Below are 22,127 nucleotides of genomic sequence, written 5' to 3'. Positions count from 1 at the left end.
AGACTAAAAGCCAAGGGTCCAAGTCATTATGTAAGTGTGATGCTCGTAGAACTACTTCAAGTGTTCCTAATGGTTTGCGAGGGGTCAAAGCAGAGCTGTGCCTTAACTGGATTGCCAAGGAAAAAAGAAGGAAAAGCCCTGATTTGTAGCATTTACTGATTTCAAGCCATCAACTTGAAAATGTGCATCATCAACTCTCCAGCATACCACTGGGCTAAACAGAAATGGATTTTCTTTTTTTAAGAATCAACCCCAGTTTTTGCTTCCTATGCTTTAGTGGCAATTCAGGACTTAGCAACAAGTAAACACACAAAGTATCTCAAACATAACCTTTTGATTTTAGTTAAAACGTCATCCTATGCCAGTCAATACAAGAACTGAAGGTTGAAATTGAGAAAAATCTCTTTAAATGTGTCTTTCAGGTTTGTCTCAGATAGGTACTTATCTCCAAAAACTAATTTTTCACTTCCTTTCTCCCTTGAAGCCAAATTTTACCACAATCTTTGATATGTTCAGAATCAATAGAATCACGTATCCTTCTCCAGCCGATATTCGGACACAAGACTTTCAGATACAGTTTCTGTGGTAGTGCAGGAAGGCAGGGGGATTGAGTGCAAGAGAGCAGTTCTTGTTTTAGTTTAAGTTCAATGAGAGCACTTAAACTGTGTGACATCTAGGTTCAGATGAATGAGTCTGACCAATGAAATGTGGTGCACAATTTAAACAGAATGAAAGGATGCAATGATGGTAGAGGGCTAGTGGGCATATTTTTGATGTGATAAAACTAGTGATAAATTTTCTTACACAACAGCTGCAAACATCTGAAGAATAGGAGGACATTCTTTGTCTTAATTTTTTGCTCCAAATAAAGAAGAAATATTTTGTCATTTGTCCTGAAATATATATAGTCATTTTTGTCCTGAGTAAATAACTTTCTAGAAATTTACTTAAAAGCAGAGAAATGTAAACTTTATTAAAAATAAAATGTCTTTTATTTATTACCAAATCTGATAATAAAAGAAAAATAAAAGGATGCAGACCGGCAGAGAGGACCTAAAATTGGCAACATTTTGGTGCATATACTTTCAGACACTTTACTGTAATGCTATTTTGTCACCTGATTTTTTTTCCCTTAAAATATTTTTACATGTTAATAAGCACCTATCTACCACCTGATTTTGATATTTAATATTTAGTTTCATATAAAACACATCTAAAATTATTTTCTTGGTATGTAGATGTGAAATTACTGGGTCAAAATACTGGAATTACTTCCTCAAAAAATAGATGTGGAATTTTAGGTCAAAGGTCAAACGTGTTATCCTGACTTCTTATACATATCACCAATTACTCTCCTAACACTTTGGACCAATTTATATGCCATCAGGAGCTCATCAGGAAGTAATGAAGTAATGCATTTCTCCACCACGATTTCTTTTTATATATTTTCCCAACATAACATGTAGCACATTAAATTATAATTGTTTCTCATTGTCTTACTTTTGTGTTAGGAATAAGCCTTTCAAATTTTGTTCAGCTACTGGATCTTTTTTATGTTAAGTAGGATATATTTGTTACCGATAACTACCTTAAAATTATCACAAATTTAGCCACTTAAAACAATACAAATTTATTATCTCCCAGGTCTGTAGGTCAGGAGTCCGGTGAGCTCAGCTGGTTCCTCTGGCCCAAGTTTCACAAGCTGAGATGGAGTTGTTGGCAAGCCGGACTCTTATCTGGAGGCTCCGAGGGAGAGTCTTTTCCAGCTCCTTCAGACTGTTGACAGAGTCCAGTTATTTGAGCTGCAGAGGGGAGGTCCCTGTTTGCTTGCTGGCTGACAGTCATGAGCCCCTCTCAGCTCCTTAAGGCCACCTGAATTCCTCATCATGTTGCCACCTGCATCTTCAAATCAGCAACTTCCCGTTGAGTCCTCCTCACCCGTCGAACGTTTCTGAATTCTTCTGTGGCATCTCTTCTGCCTCCAGCTGAAGAAAGTTCTCTGCTTTTAAGGGCTCATGTGATTTGATTGGGCCCACCTGGATAGGATAAGCCAGGCTAATCTTCCTGTTCTGGGTCTGTAACCTTAATTACATCTGCAAAGTCCCTTTTGTCAAGTAAGGGGTAGTAGGATTCTCCAGAGAAACAACCAAAAAGATACATATATATATTTAGTTATATTTATAAGATATAATATTTATTTATTTATAATATATAAATATTTATTTATTTATTTATTATGAGGAATTGGTTCATGCAATTAGGGAGCCTGAGAAGTCCCACGATGTGTTGTCTACAAGCCAGAGACCCTGGAAAGCTGGTGGTGTAGTTCCAGTCCAAGCCCAGAGGCCAGAGAGCCAGGGGAGCTGATAACATAAATCCCAGTGCTATGGCAGGAGACGATAAGATGAGATGTTTCGACTCAATCAGGTAGGCAGAAAAAAGGAGCAAATTTCTCTTTCTTGTGCCTTTATTCCATTCAGGCCCTCAATGGATTAGATGATGCCGTTCACAGTGGGGAGAGCTATCTACTTTACTGAGTCCATGCATTCAAATGCTAATTTCATCTGGAAAATACCTTTGTAGACACACCCAGAAATAATGTTTAATCTGGGCACCTCAAGGACAGTCAAGATGACACGTAAAATTAACCATCACATAAGGCAATATATTTATTGGTTCCAGAGGTCAGGGTGTGGATATACTTGGGGGCCATTCTTCCTATCACACCATACAAGACCTCCACTATTTGGTTTGCCTGCCACATTTCTCAGTTCTAGAGCAGTAGTAGAAGGTTTCGTCTTTCAGAACTGAGGGAAAGTGTTCATAAACATCTGTAATTAGAATTATTTACTACTTAGTTATTTACAAATGAACATATTCAAATATACTCAAAAGTAGAGTGAACGGTACAAAGAAGTCCATGTACCCATCACCCAACTTCAACAATTATCAGTATTTTCCAATCTCGATACATCTATTTGTTTACACTCTGCTTTTTTGTTTTGATGTATCTTTTGCTGGAAGAAAATATCTTCATTTGTATAAAGATATCTTTGTACATACATACATACATACATACATATAAAGACTAATTAAGCTTTAGATTTTATTGGGAATTTTAATAGATTCAGATAAGATATGTTAAAGAACAAAAGGATGTTAATTTAACAAAGCAAAAAGAATACTAATGCTTTCCTCTTATTTAGTGGTTGGAAAATAACACTTGGGGTATTAAAATCTTGCCCAACTTCCATAATTGCCATTATGACTCATTGACATTTTGTATTAATTGCTTCACAATATAGAATTCTCTTATTTCGTTCTTGTGCTGGTATGTAAGAGAAAGTTGCATGAAAGGGAATGGGAGAAGTAGTAAGCTTTTCTCAGAGAATCTAAGAAATGAAACTCAAATTGCACAACATTTCTTTTTCCTCTTTTCTCTTGATGCCAAGCCTGGGGTATTTGCAGGGTAAGTTATAATAGAATTTACTTAAGAAGATATTTTACTGTAATAACATGAGTGCTTGCCATCATTGGGCAGTATGGAGGTATAAATAGACCAAAATCCATGGATAATCCAAAAATAACATTTCTGTATTTGCGATGTGTTTTCATATCGTATTTAACTGAGCATGTGCTGACGTTCTGGGAATTTAGTTTGAACAGAATAATAAAGTACACCATAAAAGTCTGGCTTCAGTCTATGAACACCTGGCTCTGAGACTGGTGAAGGGCTTCCTCTTTCCAAGTGTTCCCATGAATAGGAAAATTATGTTCAACTGTTTCACTTAAAAAAGCTCTTTTCTATGTAAATATTTCACCACGTTATCTCTTATTCTTTTTTTCCAGTTTTAGAGAATGATATATTCCTCTTCCACAAAATTGGACATTTGTGCTTTTAATTTTGAACTTTCCCACCTCCTCTGGAACCATGCTTCACTGAGTATCGCTTCTTCTGCCTCTATCCACCTTTCTTACACTTTCAATTACTCTCATTTAATTTCACAATCACAAATATGCACAACTTCTCTCCTGAGAAACACAATCACTCTATTTCTTTTTTCCCTTTAACAATGAACTTTTAAAATATCCACTTCATCAGCACCTATCTGTTTTTAAATTCATTCTAATTTACTTTCCGTCCTCATCCTGTTTACAGTGCATTCTGTACAACCCCTAGCAACTTCTTATTCACTGAATCCAATAGCCTTTTGAATTTTCTCAGTTGTCTTATTCGTTAACCTTATGTACCAATTGACACCATTAATCAATCAACCCACTCACCCTTTCTTTGCCAAAATCTCTCTTTTGTGTCTCTTTAAATACTTTGTTATCTCCTTGTTCTTATGCCACACCTCCAGCTACTCTCTTTTCTTCCTTCATAAGTGATATCCATTCAGATGTCAGTGTCCCAGGAGCATCTGTCCCTGGCTGCTTCCTTTTCTCTCTATTTTGAGCTCTCCTCTTGAGCAATTTAATCTCATGGCTTCAACTCTACTTTCCATGTGAATGGTTTCTCAATCTATGTTTATACTCCTGAATTTTCCCCCAAAGTCCAGTCTCAATTTTCCAATTTCTGGCTTGACATCTCTATCTGGATATTCTTCTAGCACATTATTTTTAGCAGTTCGAAGAATTGAATTTCTCATCTTCCCTTTTAAATCTGCTTCTATCACTATTTCCCATTGTTGTTACAGCCATTACCTTGTCACACGGGTTCAATATATCAAGGTCATTTTTGATTCCTATCTTTCTTGTCCCTTGTCAAAACAACAAATATCCTTATGTGTGTCTCCCTTCATAAATATCATTTAATTTCTCATTTCCAGTTCCGTGACCTTTTTTATGTTCCAGAATCCAATTATCTTTGAGTAGGAATATTGTGAAAGTATGTTGACTTTTCTCTCCATCTACTCTACCCAGTTAATGTGCGGTCTTGCCAGTTTAATCTTTCCTGATTTTAGTTTTTATAATATCATCCTCTGCTTCAAATCTTCAATGACTCTCTTTTGTTAAAATAATAGTTCTCAAGTGGGGGTGATTTTGTCTCCCAGGGGACTTTTGGCGATATCTACAGAAATATTTTGTTGTTATAACTAGGGCATTGGGGTGCCGGGATGTTAAACATCCTACAATGCACAGGATAGCTCCCTACAGCAAAAATTATCTGCCCCCAAATGTCAATACTGCTGAGGTTGAAAGACCCTGATCTAAAGAATAATCTATAAATAATTAACTTCACATTCTCATCCTTATCTACACTTCAATTACAATCCCATGGGATTTTTATAATTGTTCCTCTTCTCTATTTCCTACCTCTAGGTCCTTGCTTATACATTTTCCCCTCTCACTGGCATTTTCTTTCTTACTTGTCCTCTCAAAAAGAAAGGAAAAATCCCAATACCATTCATCTCTCAGTGTTCAGCTTTTTTGCCATATCTTTCACACGACCCTATAATAATTCCAGTTGAAAGTGATGATGCTTTTTCTGAATCTTGCTAAGGATTCTCTTTTGGTATCTTTCTTATCATTTTTTGCCTTTAATAGTTATTTATGTAAATGTCTTTAAAAACTTACTGATCTTTACATTTCTTTAAATAAAAGCATTATCAAGATATAATTCACATGCCATAAAATTCACCCTTGTAATTATACAATTTAGTGATTTTTACTATATTCACAGAATTGTGCAACCATCACCACTATCCAATTCCAGAACAGTTTCATAACCACCCAAAGAAACCCGTACCCTTTAGCATTCGCTCCCCATTTCCTCCTTCCCCCAGCTCCTGACAAGCACTAATCTATTTTCTGTGTCTGTTTTAACTATTCTGGATGTTTCATATGATTGGAATCATATGATAGGTTGTGGCTTCTTTACTCAGCCTTATGTTTTCAGGTCTAAAGACTGTCCTGGAAAAACCATGATAAAAGATGTTCTGTCCATAGGATTGGCTTTTAACTTTGCAGATACTGAGCAGTTTATTCAAGACTTTCCTGGCTTGTTTTATTCATCAACCAAGTTCCATTCATTTTTGATCTTTCAGAAATGTGTTGAAACTTCTTATTTGTTGGCAAAATATCACCCACCCCCTCCATTTCCCTACCACATTTTCTTCTTTGTAATGACTTTATTCCTTTTTATACTTTTTTATTAGTAGGGTGGTTTTGTAAGATATTAGAAAAAAATATGCGCGCAAAGTCTGCCATCTTCACAGAATTTCAAAGACAAGAAAATTATTGTTCAGCTTTGGCATTTGTGGAATAATTGATGCCACTAGTCAGGCTGTATTAACTATGATTTATGTTAAACTATGATTTATATTAAAATTAGGATCTGACTAAAAAGAATGTCAAGGATATGGTGTTGATGGTTAGAATTAGTGGAGAAAAAGGCTTAGAGCAAGATTTAAAGCATCCGTAAAGTATTTGTATACAGAGAATCTTGCTAATATAACCAAACTGGGCATGAGGTAGTACGAAATGACGACTAGTCTGAGTTTTAAAAATTTTAAAAGAAATGCAAGTTTTAAACTTTTAAGTGTGTGCTCCACTGCTTTCTTAGATCATTTGGATTATTAGGGGAAAGAACATTTCAGGCAGAGGGAATATTAAGTGCAAAGCAGTGGTCAAGGGGCTTCCCTGTTCTCTTTAAAGAACAGTGATGAGGTCAGTTTAGTTAAGATGAAATGGAAAAGGCAGAAGTTGGGGGAGATGTGCTCAGAGACGTGATGGGGGCTAGATCACATAGGTGCCCACATATCATGGTAAGGCTTTTAGCTTTTATTCTAAGTGAGTTAGGAAGCCAATCAAAGGTTGTGAGTAGACAGATGAGATTATATTTTAATAGAATCTCTATCTCTGCACTTTGGAGAATACGCTGAAGCTGGACAAACACATAGAACAGGGAGGGCAGTCAGGAAGTGATTGCAGGAAAATAGCAAAAATAATTGTGTCTTGGGCTGGGTTGATGTACGATAAACAGTCAATTACGGACATGTTCTGAAGATAAAGAGAATTTACTGACAAATTTTGTGCAGAGTGTAAAAGAAGGGAAGATATCAAGGATGACACGGAGTTTTTGGTTGATAACTGGAAGGATGCAGTTGCCGTTATATTTGATGGGGAAGACTGGAGAGAGGGCCAGTCTGGAGCTTGAGGGAGGGGGCAGACAGGTGGTTATCAGGAGTTCGGTTTTAGTCATCTTGTTTGAAATGCCTTCCAAGTGATTTGTTGGGCAGGCATTAGGAATTCAGAGGAGGGGTTCCGATGGGAGATGTAAATTTGGGAGTCTTTAGTGTGTGGATGGTACTCACAGCCATGAGACTGGATGAGATGAACTAGAGGAAGCACGTATATAAAAGAGAGAAGCAGTTCAGGGATTCAGGTCTGGAGCACTCTAGAATCTAGAGGTCAGGAGATAAGGAAGAGCCAGCAAAGGAGGCAGAAAGGGAGAGAGGGCGGGTGAGTGTGGAATCTATCTCCTCATGGGATGGCAAGCTGTGTGAGGATAGGAATCATATGTGCTTGGTCAGTGTTGCGTCCTTTTCTTAGTATCTCATTTACAGGAAGCAATAAGTACTGACTCAATGAATAAAACAAAATAGACACTATATCCATAGCTTGGATATGAAGCAGAGAGTTTCTTTTCTCCATGCTACCAAATTCTTGATCTTTTTGAAAGTGCTTTTGTTAGGCACAATGACTGAAGATGTATGAATTCTTCCTTTTCAGATCCAGGTGTCTCGTATCATTCTCACACTGGTGGCCCCAACCCCAAAGGGCAGCAACTGATTATTCTTTTACCCTTCTAGATTACGCAGGACAAGGTGTTGAGTGTGGACCAGCTTCTTTTGCTTCCTCTAAGACTCATGGGTGATAATCAGTCTGCACGTGCATTCTCAGAGCGGAAGAGGAATTCCTTTAGGTCTTTTCTCCAATGCTTTCTATATTTTCTTTTCTCTCAGTCCAACACATTCTCCTATTTGATTCTTTTGTGTTTTGGAAGAAAGTCACTTATGACCTCTTAAAGAGACTTTCACAACTGCATCAGTCTTCTGAGCCCTCAATTTAGCATCACTTGCATCACCAAGCACTCCAACCAAGGACCTAATGAGTCATTCTTGTCCCGTTACTCGGGTAATATTCTAATGCGGGTATAACAAAATGATTTCCTTGGTGGTGCCTAGAAACTGTTTGTTGACCTAGTTACAAATGTTCTCTACACTGTGCACTACTATACAGTATGGAAAATCTATTTGAACATATATTTTAGAGTACAATGATACAATAAAGACTAAAGCTCACAATTTTACTTTCAAAGTTTTTGCCACGGGACAAAGTAACAAATTCAATTCATGAGGCTCATAATTATCAACAAAAAGGCCTAGAATGTACAAGAGAATACATTTTTGAGTTTTAGTGTTCAAAATTCACTGTGACAATTCTTAAAGCTGTTGGAGAGATGATGAGGACAAATATGTCGGAATGCCGTAGAAATTAGCGATATCCTCAGGCTAGCAACTGAGTGAGGCAAATCCTAATTTTGAAGGAAAAAAATGAAAAGAAAAGAAAAAGAAAAAGTCATTACCTTCAGAAGAACCAAATAACTGTCCTTCTTAAGTTGCTTACATTGTTATGAAAATATCAAGCATCCTGGTACTAATGGCTTAGAACATCCTTCTATTCACTGCTTTCCAAGTTGGTAAACAGAGAAAGTAACTAGAGATCTGGACTTCTAAATCTGCACTTGTATGTCCATTCTGGGCAACATAGTGATAAATGCGTAAAGCATGTGTCAAATTTCTCCGTTAATCCCTTTCTCCTTTTCTCCATAGAGGCAACTTTTGTTCGAGGAATCTATAGTGAGGGTGAAGTTGCAAACTGTTATCTTGCTAATTTTGGTTTGCAAATTTCTGATGACCAGCTTTACATAGAAATATGTCATATTATGAGACAATTATGAGAAATAAATGACACTTCTTTTTCTGTGGCATCCTATGCTTTATAAGGAACACTTGAAGGGTTTCCTTTCTCTCCAATTTAGAAAACGCATTGGGATTATAGTTTAAAAGTAACATTTATGTAATTTGTTACCAATCTTTGATGAACTCTAAGAAGAGAATGGGACATTTGCACTAGGTTGAAATGGTTCTCAAACTTTACCAGAGTTCATTAAACTTAATCAAAGAGTCCTCTCGCAAATGACATGCAGGCTGAATAAAAGTTTCCAAATAGTACAAAATCTTTTTGTATTAAAAATTACAACTTGTATTTTAATTTTTCTCCTCTTTTCTACTTTGTTACATACTATTCTCAAGCTCTCATGTTTAAATTCATACGTGTTAAATATTGTGCTAAAATGCATTCTTGGATGATCATTATACTGACTTAAAAAATCATTTTTCTTTAGTCTTGTTCATTGTCATGAAAACAATGAAAACCCTCCGAATTTTTGCTGGCTTATTGATTGCCTTAGTCTGCTTGGGCTGCCATAACAAAAACAATAGATTAGGTGGCTTAAACGACAGAAACTTAGTTTCTCACAGTTTGGAGACTGGAGTCTGGAAGTCCAAGATCAAGGTGCCATTAGTTCTGTTCCTGGCAAGAGGGCTCTTTTCCTGGCTCATAGATGGCTACTTCTCCATGGCTGCTCACATAGCTTTCCTCGGTGCATTCACATAGAGAGAGATCTTTCTCTCTTCTTCTTCTTCTAAGGCTACCAGTCCTATTGGATCAGGACTCTACTCATGACCTCATTTAATCTTAATTACCTCCTAAAGCCCCATCTCCAAATACAATCACATTGTGCGTTAGGGCTTCAACATATGAATTTTTAGGGGACAAAGTTCAGTCCATAGCACTGACATATCAACAGATCTAACTATATGAATGTTTTCAGTGGTTTAGCATCCTGCACAATGTTTCAATTTCTTTTTCTTTAAAGATTTTATTTTTTTCCTTTTTCTCCCCAAAGCCCCCCGCTACGGAGTTGTATATTCTTAGTTGTGGGTCCTTCTAGTTGTGGCATATGGGAGGCTGCCTCAGTATGGCCTGATGAGCAGTGCCATGTCCGTGCCCAGGATTCAAACCTGCAAAACCCTGGGCTGCTGAAGCGGAGTGCACAAACTTAACCACTCAGCCACGGAGCTGGCACCAATGTTTCAATTTCCACGATCAACATTTACGGAGAACGTACTCTGTATCTGATGCTGTGCTTGATTTGGGGCATTATAAAGGTGAATGAAAGAGTCTGCCTGTAAGCTTATAGTCTAATCAATGAGATTGACCTGAACACCTACAAAGATGGTAACACCATGTGACAAGCAAGTAGAAATGCACACATGCTATTCCAGCAAGAATGTCTCTCTATACTGTGATTCCCATCAATATATCTTAATTTGCGGGTTGTTTTTTTTTTTTTTTTTTCGTAGTAGTAGTCCATTATTTTCTGCTCTGATCTCTGACATAGCGGATATTGTCCGGTGAGCCACAAAAAATTCTGTTATGGTTTAGGTAGAACATTTTATTCCTGAGCTGCCTTAGGATCTTGTGCCAGAATTTATGCTTGTTTCAGTGACTGTGGCAAAGCTTTTCCTGAGGCAACATCTCTCTTTGGTCTTATCTCTTCCTCAATGTACCATCAATATGATTTGGAAAGTTTAGATGATTTTCACATCCTCTAAGTCAATTTATTGCCCTTATCAACTAATCGGTCTGTTTTTAATTGGAGTTGACTCACTTGCCACTTACGAAAAATATTTTCTTACAGACTTTGAGTTAAAATTAATCAAGTGTTAAAGGTTTACAATTGCATCAATTTTCTGTTTTGATGTAAAATAAAATTAGGTGTTCATACCCCATCAGTGTGTTATGTAATTTATGCTTGGCCACCTTTTCATTAGTCATGAATAGTTCTGAAATCATTGGTATCAAGTGGGGCCATAAGCAGGACCACAGATAACACACTTTTGAAACTCTCTTTCGTATCAATGCTACTATCAGACCTTTTCAAGGTTGTCCTACGGTTAATTTCCCAAACTAGGCTATAAATTTCAGGAGACACCCCGAGTTTTTAAGCGTTGAGCCTGGCTTTGTCCCACCAGCTTCCTCAGGACTATTGTAACTGTTAGGTTTTAAAACTGTTTCTATGTGTTTTGCCTCTTTATTTGTTTTAGCTGGTGGACACACCTTTTCCTTTTTAAATTGGTGTGTCTATGGACTTTCCTTGTAATAACAGTTGACATAATCCCATTGAGCTGAAAGAAAACACTACTAAGGAAAATACTGGCTACCTCCAACTTTCTCAGACCTCCACAAGGAGGAATGTGTGTCAAGCCAGGGTCAGGCAGAGAAAGCGATACCAATGGGTGCAACTAAGAATTTCAGGTTGTCAGGCAGACTTGTCTTTGCTTGGGATTTACATCTGTACCCCTACCCTAGGATACTGAATGGGAAGACTGGCAAATATTTTAAACAAGCAATATCAATCATTGCTGGCAAATCCTCAGGGATATGAACATTCCTTTGCTTTGGTGGTAGGAGTGTAAATTCCTCAACTGTTTTGGCAGATAAATGTGGAAGCAATTGTTTGAATTAAAACTACTATATGTTATACAACTATTCCAGTTCTTGAATCCTAACTTATGTTAAAAAAAAAAATCACATTTGGTAAAGGACATATACAAATGTAATGCTATTTGTAGCATTGTTTGCAGTGTCAATAAACCATAAACAATCTGAATGCCCATGAATAAGGAATTAAACAAATCATGGCACATGTGCACACACACACACACACACACACCCCATGGAAAATGATGTGTTGGGTTCCATAAATGTTCCAAATGGGAGAGATGTTCACAATATAAAGTGAAATGAAAAAGCAAACACTGAGTAAAATGAATAATATCCACCTGTTAAAAAAAATCAAAATGTAAAAATAGGTTAAGTGGTCCTCTTGTCCAGCTAAAACCATGGAGGGGGCAGAAGAGAAGAAAAGATGGTTCCTGCTGTGCCAGAGCCCTTAAAAAAAAGTGAAGGAATTTCACAGAGCTAAAGATCAAGCACCTGAGAAAGAAGTTTGCCCAAAAAGTGTTTTGAAAGGCAAGGAAGAAGCTTATCTACGAAAAAGGTAAGCACTATTGCAAGGAGTATAGGCAGGTGTCAGAACTGAGACAAGAATGGCTAGGATGGCAAGAAAAGTTGCCAACTTCAACATACCTGCAGAACCCAGATTGGCATTATCAACAGGATCAGTGTGAATGGTGTGACCCCAGAGGTCTGAAAGGTCTCGCAACTTCTTCATTTTTGCCGGATTTTCAATGGTACCTTTGTTAAGCTCAGCAGGGCTTCAGTTAACATGCTGAGGCTTGTGGAACCATATATTGCATGAGGGTACCTGAACCTGAAGTCAGTAAATAAATTGATCTACAAGCATGGTTATGGCAAACTCAACAAGAAGTGAATTGCCTTGACAAATAACATGTTGATTTCCCGATCTTTTGGTAAATGTGACATCATCTACGTGGGGAATGTGATTCATGAGATCTATACTGATGGAAAATGCTTCAAAAAGCAAAGAACTTCTGCTGGCCCTTCAAATGATCTTCTCTATGAGATAGGATGAAGAGAAAGACCATAATTTTGTAGAAAGAGAAGATGCTGGGAACTGGGAAGACTAAATCAACAGACTTATTAGAAAGATGAACTAAAGTGTCTACCATGATGACTTTTGTAATCTGGTCAGTTAATAAACAGTGACTGTTTTCAGATTGAAATGTAAAACGAAAACAAAAACAACCCCCTCCTCCCTAAAAAAACAAGTTATGTGATTGACCGAAGAAAAATTGAGACGAGTACACACCCAATTCTTCACACTTGTTACCTAAGGGTGGTATGGCGGAGTTATTTACTTTTCATTTCATTTACTTTACATTTGTTCATTTAGTATATCAGAAAAGGGAAGACATAGACAGGAGAAAAGAAAAGGTGGAACACCATTCTGGTGGTGAGTGCTGGGTGAGAAGAGAGCCGGACAACAATATGGCAGCCAGCCTTGTTATCTCCCCCCAAATGGAAGCAGGGGGCTGCCTCTGACTTTTTTATTTGGTAAGGAAGATTGGCCCTGAGCTAACATCTGTTGCCAATCTTCCTGTTTTTGCTTGCGGAAGATTGTTGCTAACATCTGTCCCATTGTTCCTCTATTTTGTATGTGGGACACCACCACAGCATGGCTTGATGAGCAGTGTGTAGGTCTGTGCTTAGGATCCGAACCCATGAAACCAGGCCACCAAAACAGAGTTCACAAACTTGAACCCATAAACTGGCCCACTATGCCACTGGGCCAGCCTCTGATTTTTTGAGTACAGAGATTTGGAGAAGAACGTGGAATGAAGAGGAAGAGAATGACTGGATCACCCAAGTTGCTTGAGTTACTGGTAGCTCCTCTCCCTGTACTCTCTTCCTAGTTACATGCAACTGTGCAGTAATATCCTGCCTCAGGAGAAGTTCTGCCCTTACCTATGCCAAGCTCAAGCTCCAAGGGTGGGGAGGATGAGGGCAGCAGAGGGTTATTGATGGATGAAGGTGCATGTACTCCAAGTATGAGTAGAAACTTCCAGATGAGTCAAGAAATTCACCAGATATCCGTGCTTCCCTCCTCATCTCACTCACAGAGCTAAGCACCAATTTGCATGTGGGTGTTACTGTCCAAAGATTTACTAGGAGAAGAACATGATAGGATAATAAGTGAAATTATTAATATATGCTTTTTCTTCTCCCTCTATATATTTTCCTCTCTCCGTTTCCCCTCATTCAAGCAGATAGTTGGCCCTGGGGAAATGTGAGGCAGGATAATGTTTCTGGCTATTAATTTTCAGTAACCTGAGTCTGAAGGAGAAGTCAGGCAAGATTGCTAGAAAAGACAAAATGAAGGAGGATTTGTGGGCATTGACCAAGTGTCTCGGTCAGAGACATGATGGGAGGTAAATTTACCAAGATAGAAAGAGATTCCCATGGGAATAGAGGAGTGGAGGGAGGAGGTGAAGGGAGGAGTCTGTGAGAGCAAGGAGATAGAGTCAGTGCCCAGTTTCCAGCTGCATAAACAAGTGAATGTTAAGACCCCATGGAGGAAACGGATGGTTGGTATTGACACCGATGAAATGAAGAGGTTTCATTCCCCCAACAGCAGACATTTCGGAATTACAAAAAATGCTGCACTGAATATCCTTGTGTCCCTGTGCAAGAATTTTTCTGGGATTTATACTTTATAAGTTGACTTGCTGGGTCCTAAGCTTCAAACTTTGCTAGATATTGCCAAAATACTTTCCAAGTTATACCAATTTGCTCTCTCAACCACTTATATTTTTTTTTTCTCAAATGTAAACTAAGTATTCTATGGTAAAACTTTGATGTTCATTAATCATCAGCAATTAACATTAAGAATTTGAAAGTTTCTGTTTCCTCTAGCTCCTCATCATTACTTGCCATTGTCAGACTTTTGAATTTTTTCCAGTCTGACCGACATGACAGGGTATCTTGTTTTACTGTGCATATTTCTATTACAAGCAAGTTACAGCTTTTTTTTTTTTTTTTTTGTCTTTATTGGTCATATAGAGCTTTTCTTCTGTGAACTGAAGGTTTGTATTCATTTCTTTACTGGGCTTTTTATCTTTTTTCTTATAGGATATTTTTATATATTCTAGATTTCAATTATTTCTCAAAATGTCTTGTAAATATTTTCTCTGTCTCTAGCTTCCCTTTAAACTTTGTTTGTGGTGTCTAATGTATAGTAATGTAAAATGCTAATGTAATCAAATGTATTCATCTTTTAGTTTGCAGTTAGAGATTTGGTCTTTTTTTTTTCTTAATAGACTTTATTTTTTGGAGTAGATTTAGGTTCCTAGCAGAATTGAGCAGAAGGTACGTAGATTTCCCTTGTACATTCTGCTCCCACATATGCCTGGCTTCCTTTATTATCAACATCCCCACCAGATTTGTTACAATTGTGAACATTTTTATGTTTTAAGAAATCTTTTCTTACTTGAATGTTCTGAGATAGTCTCCTACATTTTCCTCTAAAACTTTTAAAGGTTGCTTTTAGCCTTTAAGTCTTTAATCCATGTGGTCTTCCTATTTGTGTATAGAATGAGGAGGAAATTAATTTTCAGATACATTTTACAGCTTGTTCCTCAATCACACAGGGTCAGGCCATCTTATTGGCAGTTTCACCTGCAACCCCACTGAAAGATCCAAGATAGCAGAGCAGTTCATAGCAGGCATCAGGACTGGACATTGGGTAAACCACTGGGCTCACGGACAAGCCTGAGAAACCAAACAGTAGACTAGTGGTGTTAGCGGATTAATGAGTGGGGTGATTGCTGTGGAGTTCCCAATGTCAGGGACATTGGCTAATGGGGAACCATGGACATTCACTGACTGAAAAAGGATATAACTGGCCTGGCTGCACAAGTGGATATCAGGATTTGCGCCAAATCAACCAACCAACCAGCGAACATAGCAGCAAATATGGCAGAACTAACACAGCCAAAATACTTTCCATGCAATATAGACAACCCAGAGGAAAGTATTTTCAGAGTAATGTTTCCTCTCTGTAATATCACTAATTTATTTAACATATACTATAACCTTTAAGTTTCTAAAAACCGGGACATAGTGGAGAGAAGGAAAAACTCCTGTTTTAATTGTTTATTTGGAAAAAATAACATTTATACTTATTTCTCCCCCCAAAAAGAATAAAATAAAATCGATTTTAATAATTTGAGGAGAGATTACAATTTTTTCTTATAAAATTTCTTTTTTGTAAGCAAGACAGCTACACAGAATTTCATGGTAATTTTAAGTATTTATACAGCTTTTTAAAGAAAATAAAAGAAAAATTTGAGTTATCAAACATATACTGGTTTTATGCTTTCAAAAGTAAAATCTCATTGTACATTGTCTCAGTTATCAGAATTAAAAAGCATAACCCAGAGTCCACTGTGTAATTTCTAAGATGAATGTCAAATTAAATACTTCAAATAGAGGTCGATCTTTGTAATAAAAATTTTAAAATATAAAAATAATTACCTGGGAATATCCCATACGTATTCTGAATCCCCCAGTTGACCTAGGTAATTTTTCTTATTCTTCCACGACATATGGCATTCTTTCTATGAATGACATCAGTTTGGAAATACCCCGTGGTTTTCTGAGTTATAAATGGATATTTCACTATGAACGCCTGATTATATTATGATTCATACTTTCACTTCTGTTTTTTTATACTATCATTTTGAAAAAGTGAAAATGAAACTGTTTCCTTGGCTGAAAGTTCACAGGGGAGAGGGAAAAATAAGGTTGAATGTAATGATTTACAAAATATCTTGGGCTTATTGTCTGAAAATATTGCAAAAACCATTTCTTAAGGAAAAACAGTGTAGCTGTGACAAAAAAATTGCTTAGGGAGTTAACCTGGAACTTAAAGTGACTATTGTCAGCCTTCTGCTTTACATAGGGACACTGCTTATGATTTCTCCTGGCATCTGTTGATCTATCGTCTATCTATCTAATCTACCTATCACTTTTTAACACTTTTTTCCTTGTGGAACTGGGTTATAAATCCTAGCCTTCTACCTCTAGAATTTGTTTTCTTAATCATTTCAATATGGCAGACAGATGACCACAGCCAGAGTTAGATGAAAGAAAGAAAGAGAGAATGAGAGAAAGAAGAAAGGAAGGAAGGAAGAAAGGAAGAAAAAAGAAAGAAAGTAATGTGGAAAGTTCTGACATGATTCTGGGTTTGAGAGTCTTTATTCAGACTTAAGTTTCCTCAGGGCTGGGGTCATGCCTGCTCACTACTGTGTCTCCTCCACCTTTGTCAGTTCCTGGCATATAGCAACGTACAACAAGTATTTGTTGAATAAATGAACACAGTAGTTTAAAAAACAAATTCTTGTACTTCGTGGTTTTATGTGGAAAACCACAAGAAAAAAATGTCTTCTGAGGTCTCAGAATTCTAGGAACCATGAAGTGTCAGGAATCTAATGAATTTCTCTTATGCGATCCTTAAAGTAAGTATCATGAGATATGAGGCCCAAAGCTAGATGCCTCAGTGCCTTGCAATTCTTTATTTAACATTATTTGTAGAATGGGAATTTTGCCAGAGGTTATAAACCCTTTATAGAGACTAATGTGATTAAAAAACCTTTCTATTAAGTATAAATTTACCTTCCTGGGTTGCCTGTCACTAAATGACAGTTTGCACCAAAGAATTATGTCTTGTAGGTCAATATGTGTTTTCCTATAAATGAATTAATTCATCAAATCTCCCTTTCCAAGACCAAAAATTTTTTTCTACCTACACTTCTTTGATGCTCCTATTTCAAATTTACCAACTCCTTTAGCTTCTGGTATTGAAGAGTGTTCTTGTCTGAGAGGAGAAATCATCTTCTGTTTTTCTTTTCTTTTCTTTTTTTGCTGAGGAAGATTTGCCCTGAGCTAACATCTGTGGTCAGTCCTCTTCTATTTTTTATGTGGGTCACTGCCACAGCATGGCTGATGAGTGGTGTGGGTCCATGCCTGGGATCCGAACCTGTGAACCCAGGCTGCCGAAGCAGAGCATGCTGAACTTAAACACTAGGCCATGGGGCTAGCCCCCACCTTCTATTTTTAACCATCATTAACATCTTAGGATGAAGTGGTCTAAAACATCAGTTAGCCAGTCAGTCTTTGGATTTCTAAGAGGTCAGAACACAGGAGGGATATGATTATACAAATGGTATGGAGTAAAAAGTGTCTAGAGGGCAGCACCTTTATGAAGAATGTTTAGTAGAAAATATAAAAGTTGCTCCTTCCCAAAATTGTCAGGAGAGCCCGAAAACAACATTTAAAAATATTAGAACATCCTAATGTCAGTTACACCAATAAATGGAGCTGAAAATAACATTGAGGATGTGCTGAGAATAGCAGTGATATTAATAAAATGGTTGTTTTAAGCTATTGCATTTTATGATAATCAGCAATAGACTACCAGAACAGAATTGCTGTAATGATTAAATGGATATTAATGAAAAGAAAGTCAAACAGTGCAATTCTCTTTGAGAACCTAAGGGAATTAAGAGCAGAAATATGGAAGTCATCTTACTGAAACCAAATAGCTTATAAACCACTGAGACTTGCCTTGTAACCTGTTAAATATTTTTAAAAGAAATAATGTATTAAACAGAAAAGGAGTTGGTCAGCCTGGCATACGAAAGAAGAAAGCAAAGAATCCATGAAGTACATTTTGGCAGAGAATTCTAGAGAAATTTGTTCCCAAGATTTGTCCTCTCTGGTGCTGATTATTGAAACTGTAGCATTAGCTATTCTTTGCTTGATGCCATTAAACTTATTTAAATCAACTCCCATTTACTCCGAATTCATATTCACTAAGCCTTATTTTGATTATACTTTGATTTCTGATATAACTTTACAAGGAAGGAATGCTTTGGCTAGAAAAACCCTTGGCAGTTTTATCTCTCATTATAATTAATGAATTCTTTTTTCTGGTTTCTACAGAAGTCTTCAGAGTTTAGTTTGTATAAGTTACAATTCCCAAGTTTAGCGAAGTCTGGGATGCTGATGAGGTTGAGTTTTCAAATAGACAAGCCTGAGCAGCAGAGTGTGGGCTGCAATGGTTTTCCCAAGGCTGTTGCCACTTTGATGAGTTCTCCGGGCCTCCCTACTTGTTGTGGGGTCAGGGTGAGTGAGCACCTGCTGAAATGTGTGGTATAGAGTGGCATACCACAAATGCTAGTTTCCATCCCAGAGTGTTTCCTCTGACAGCTTGTATGAAGAAGAGGGAAAAGAAATAGTGTATTGAGAAGAAACGGAGCAGGGAGGAAAAGAGAATAGTTTGCTGAAGGCTATGCTTTATTGACAGAAGCTCTGACTTATATTTCTGACAGAAATCTCTCTTGTGATGGCATACTGTACCTTATCAAGTGTGATGGCTAATTTTATGTGTCACCTTAACTGGGCCATGGGTGCCCAGACATTTGGTCAGATATTATTCTGAATGTGTCTGTGATGGTGTTTCTGGATGAGATTTACCATTTGAATTGGTCCACTGAGCAAAGCAGATTGCCCTCCCCAATGTGGGCAGGCCTCATCCAATCAGTTGAAGATCTGACTAGAATAAAAGGCTGATCCTCTTGCACAAAAGGGAACTCCTTTTGCCTAACTGACTTTGAGCTGGGACATCAGTTTTTTCTTGCTTTCAGATTCTAACTGAATCATCAGTGATCCTGGGTCTCCAGTTTGTCTACTGAAGATTGTGGAATTTATCAGGCTTCATGAGTGAGTGAGCCACTTCCTTATAACAAATCCCTTTCTCTCTGTATATACATCCTGTTGGCTCTTTCTCTGGAGAACCCTGACTAATAATACATCAGGTGTCTTCATGATATGGCATATCACCAGAAAATTTTATTTTTGCAAATGAATTAGGTCTTTAATGTAGTAACTGGAAGGAAAAACATATTTTCATCTAAATTAGATTTTCTGTGACTCAGTGTGAATGTTTTCCTATTTTTTTCTTTAACGTCCTATCTCATTAATACGTGTCAAATTTACCCTCAGTCATGGAAGATTATACATGGTAATGAACTTAAAAATTTGGGGCACTCTCATGTCAGAGTGTCTGTAGTACATCTTTCCTGGTTGCATTATTTGTGATGCTGCCACATTTCCCTTAGTTTAACAGGCTCTTCCCTTAAATCCCCAAGCTCAGACCTTGACTCATCTCTCCACTGGACCACCCAGTGGGACAATGTCAACAGCTCCACAATTTGAAAGTCCTACCAAAGTGTTTGTAAGAATGATTTATTAAAGGAAAATGTGTCAACAAGTGGATATGCTCCCTCAGAGTAATATAAGACCATTCATTAATTTCACAAACATTTATTGAGTGCCTACCAATATGCCAGACTGGAGAAACAAAGATGAAACAAACACAGATTGTTTCCTTAAAGAGGGAAGATAGAACAGACCTGAAGGCTAAGAGGGAAAGGACAGTGCCTGATGTTCACTGAGCATCTACACTTTCCCAGGCACTCTGTTAGGGGCTTTACAATGACTCTTCACAAGAGCTCTCCAAGGTGGGTACCATTATCCCTCATTTATGTAGGAGGAAACATAGGCTGAGAGGTCCTCCAGTTAGGAGAGTAGACATTTTTTTTAAAATTTAATTTTTAATTTATTTTTGTATTGTGCAACATTGGTTTGTAACATTATATAAATGTCAGGGGCACATCATTATATTTTGAGTCCTGTGTAGATTACATCATGTTCACCTCCCAAAGACTAATTACAATCCATCGCCACACACATGCGCCTAATCACACCTTTCACCCTCTTCCCTCCCGGCTTCCTCTATGGTAACCACCAAGCCAATCTGTCTCTATGTGATTGTTTATTGTTGTTTTTATCTTCTACTTATGAGTGAGATCATGTGGTATTTGACTGTCTCCCTCTGACTTATTTCACTTAGCATAATGCCCTCAAGTTCCATCCATGTTGTCACAAATGGCTGGATGTCATTGTTTCTTATGGCTGAGTAGTATTCCACTGTGTATATGTGCCACATCTTCTTTATCCATTCATCCCTAGATGGGCACCTAGGTTACTTCCAAATCTTGGCTATTGTGAATAATGCTGTATTGAACATAGGGGTGCATATATCTTTATGCATTCGTGTTTTCATGTCCTTTGGATAAATACCCAGCTGTGGAATAGCTGGATTGTATGGTAGATCTATTCTTAATTTTTTTTTGGAGTCTCCATACTGTTTCCCATAGTGGCTGCACCAGTTTACACCCCCAGCAGCAGTGTATGACATTTCCCTTCTCTCCACATCCTAGGAGAGTAGAAATTATAGCTGGTATTCACTGAGCCTCAGTGACAGAGTGGAGTTCAAACCCAGGTCTATGGTTTCACATCTATTTCTCTTTACACTTCATCTTGTTGCTTCCTTCTAGACCCACACTGAGATGATAACCACTAGGTATATGTGGCTATTGAGCACTCAAAATGTGGCCAGTCCAAATTGAGATGTGCTGTAAGTACAAAATACAAACCAGATTTTGTTTGAAGACTTAGTATGACTAAGTATGACAAAGACTTAGTATGAAAAAGAATGTAAAATATCTCATTAGTAATTTTTATATTAGTTACATGTAGAAATGATAATATTTTGGATATACTGGTATATTAGTCAGGTTTCTCCTGAGAAAAGCACCAATAATATCAATCTATCTATTTATGTCTATCTATCTATCATCTATCTATCTATCTATCACCTATCTATCATATGTCTATCATCTATCTATATAGAGACAGACAGAGATAGAGAGAGAGGGACAGAGACAGAGAGATAGGAGAGAGAGGGGGATTTATTTTAAGGAATTGACTCATGCAATTGTAGCGACTGACAAGTCTGAAATTTGCAGAGCAGACTGGCAGGATGGAGTTCAGGTAAGAGTTGGTGTTGCAGTCTTGAGTCCAAAATCTGCAAGGTAGACCAGGCAGGCTGGGAACTCAGTCAGTGTAACGGACTGAATTAGTCCCCCCTGCCTCTCAATTCATGTGTTGAAGCCCTAACCCCCTCCAATGTGACTGTGTTTGGAGGTATGGCCTTTAAAGAGATAATTAAGGTTAAATGAGGTCATAAATGTGGGGCCCTAATCCAATATGACTGTTGTCCCTATAAGAATATGAAGAGACACCAGGGATACGTGAGCAGAGAGAAGTGGCCACGGGATAATACAGTGAGAAGGTGACCCTCTGCAAGCTGGAGAGAGGCCTCAGGAAAAACCAAACCTCTGGCGTCTTGATCTTGGATTTCCCACTTCCATAACTGTGAAAGAATAAATTTCTCTTGTTTAAGCCATTCAGTCTGGCATTTTGTTATGCCAGCCCTAGGAAACAAATACAGCAGGGTTTCTGTGTTGCAGTCTGGAGATCGAATTTCTTCTCCTTTGGGAAACTTCAGTCCTTGCTCTTAAGACCTTCAACTGATTGGATGAGGCTCACCTATGTTATGGAGGGTAATCTTCTTTACTTAAGGTCTACTGATTTAAATGTTAATC

The 22,127-nt window shown here is 37.6% G+C and overlaps 1 long non-coding RNA gene and 1 pseudogene across 2 annotated transcripts in view; both read left to right on the top strand.

Moving 5' to 3' along the window:
• LOC106843188 (uncharacterized) overlaps positions 1-22,127 on the top strand; it is a 66,238-nt gene that overhangs the window by 25,526 nt on the left and 18,585 nt on the right. The window lies entirely within an intron of this gene.
• On the top strand, positions 11,976-12,713 carry LOC106843187 (large ribosomal subunit protein uL30 pseudogene; annotated as a pseudogene).

This window comes from Equus asinus, chromosome 18, assembly GCF_041296235.1.
Source record: "Equus asinus isolate D_3611 breed Donkey chromosome 18, EquAss-T2T_v2, whole genome shotgun sequence".
In the NCBI taxonomy this organism is placed as follows: Eukaryota; Metazoa; Chordata; class Mammalia; order Perissodactyla; family Equidae; genus Equus; species Equus asinus.
Note: the sequence above shows the minus strand (reverse complement) of the source record. Positions and strands in the feature narration are given on the sequence as shown.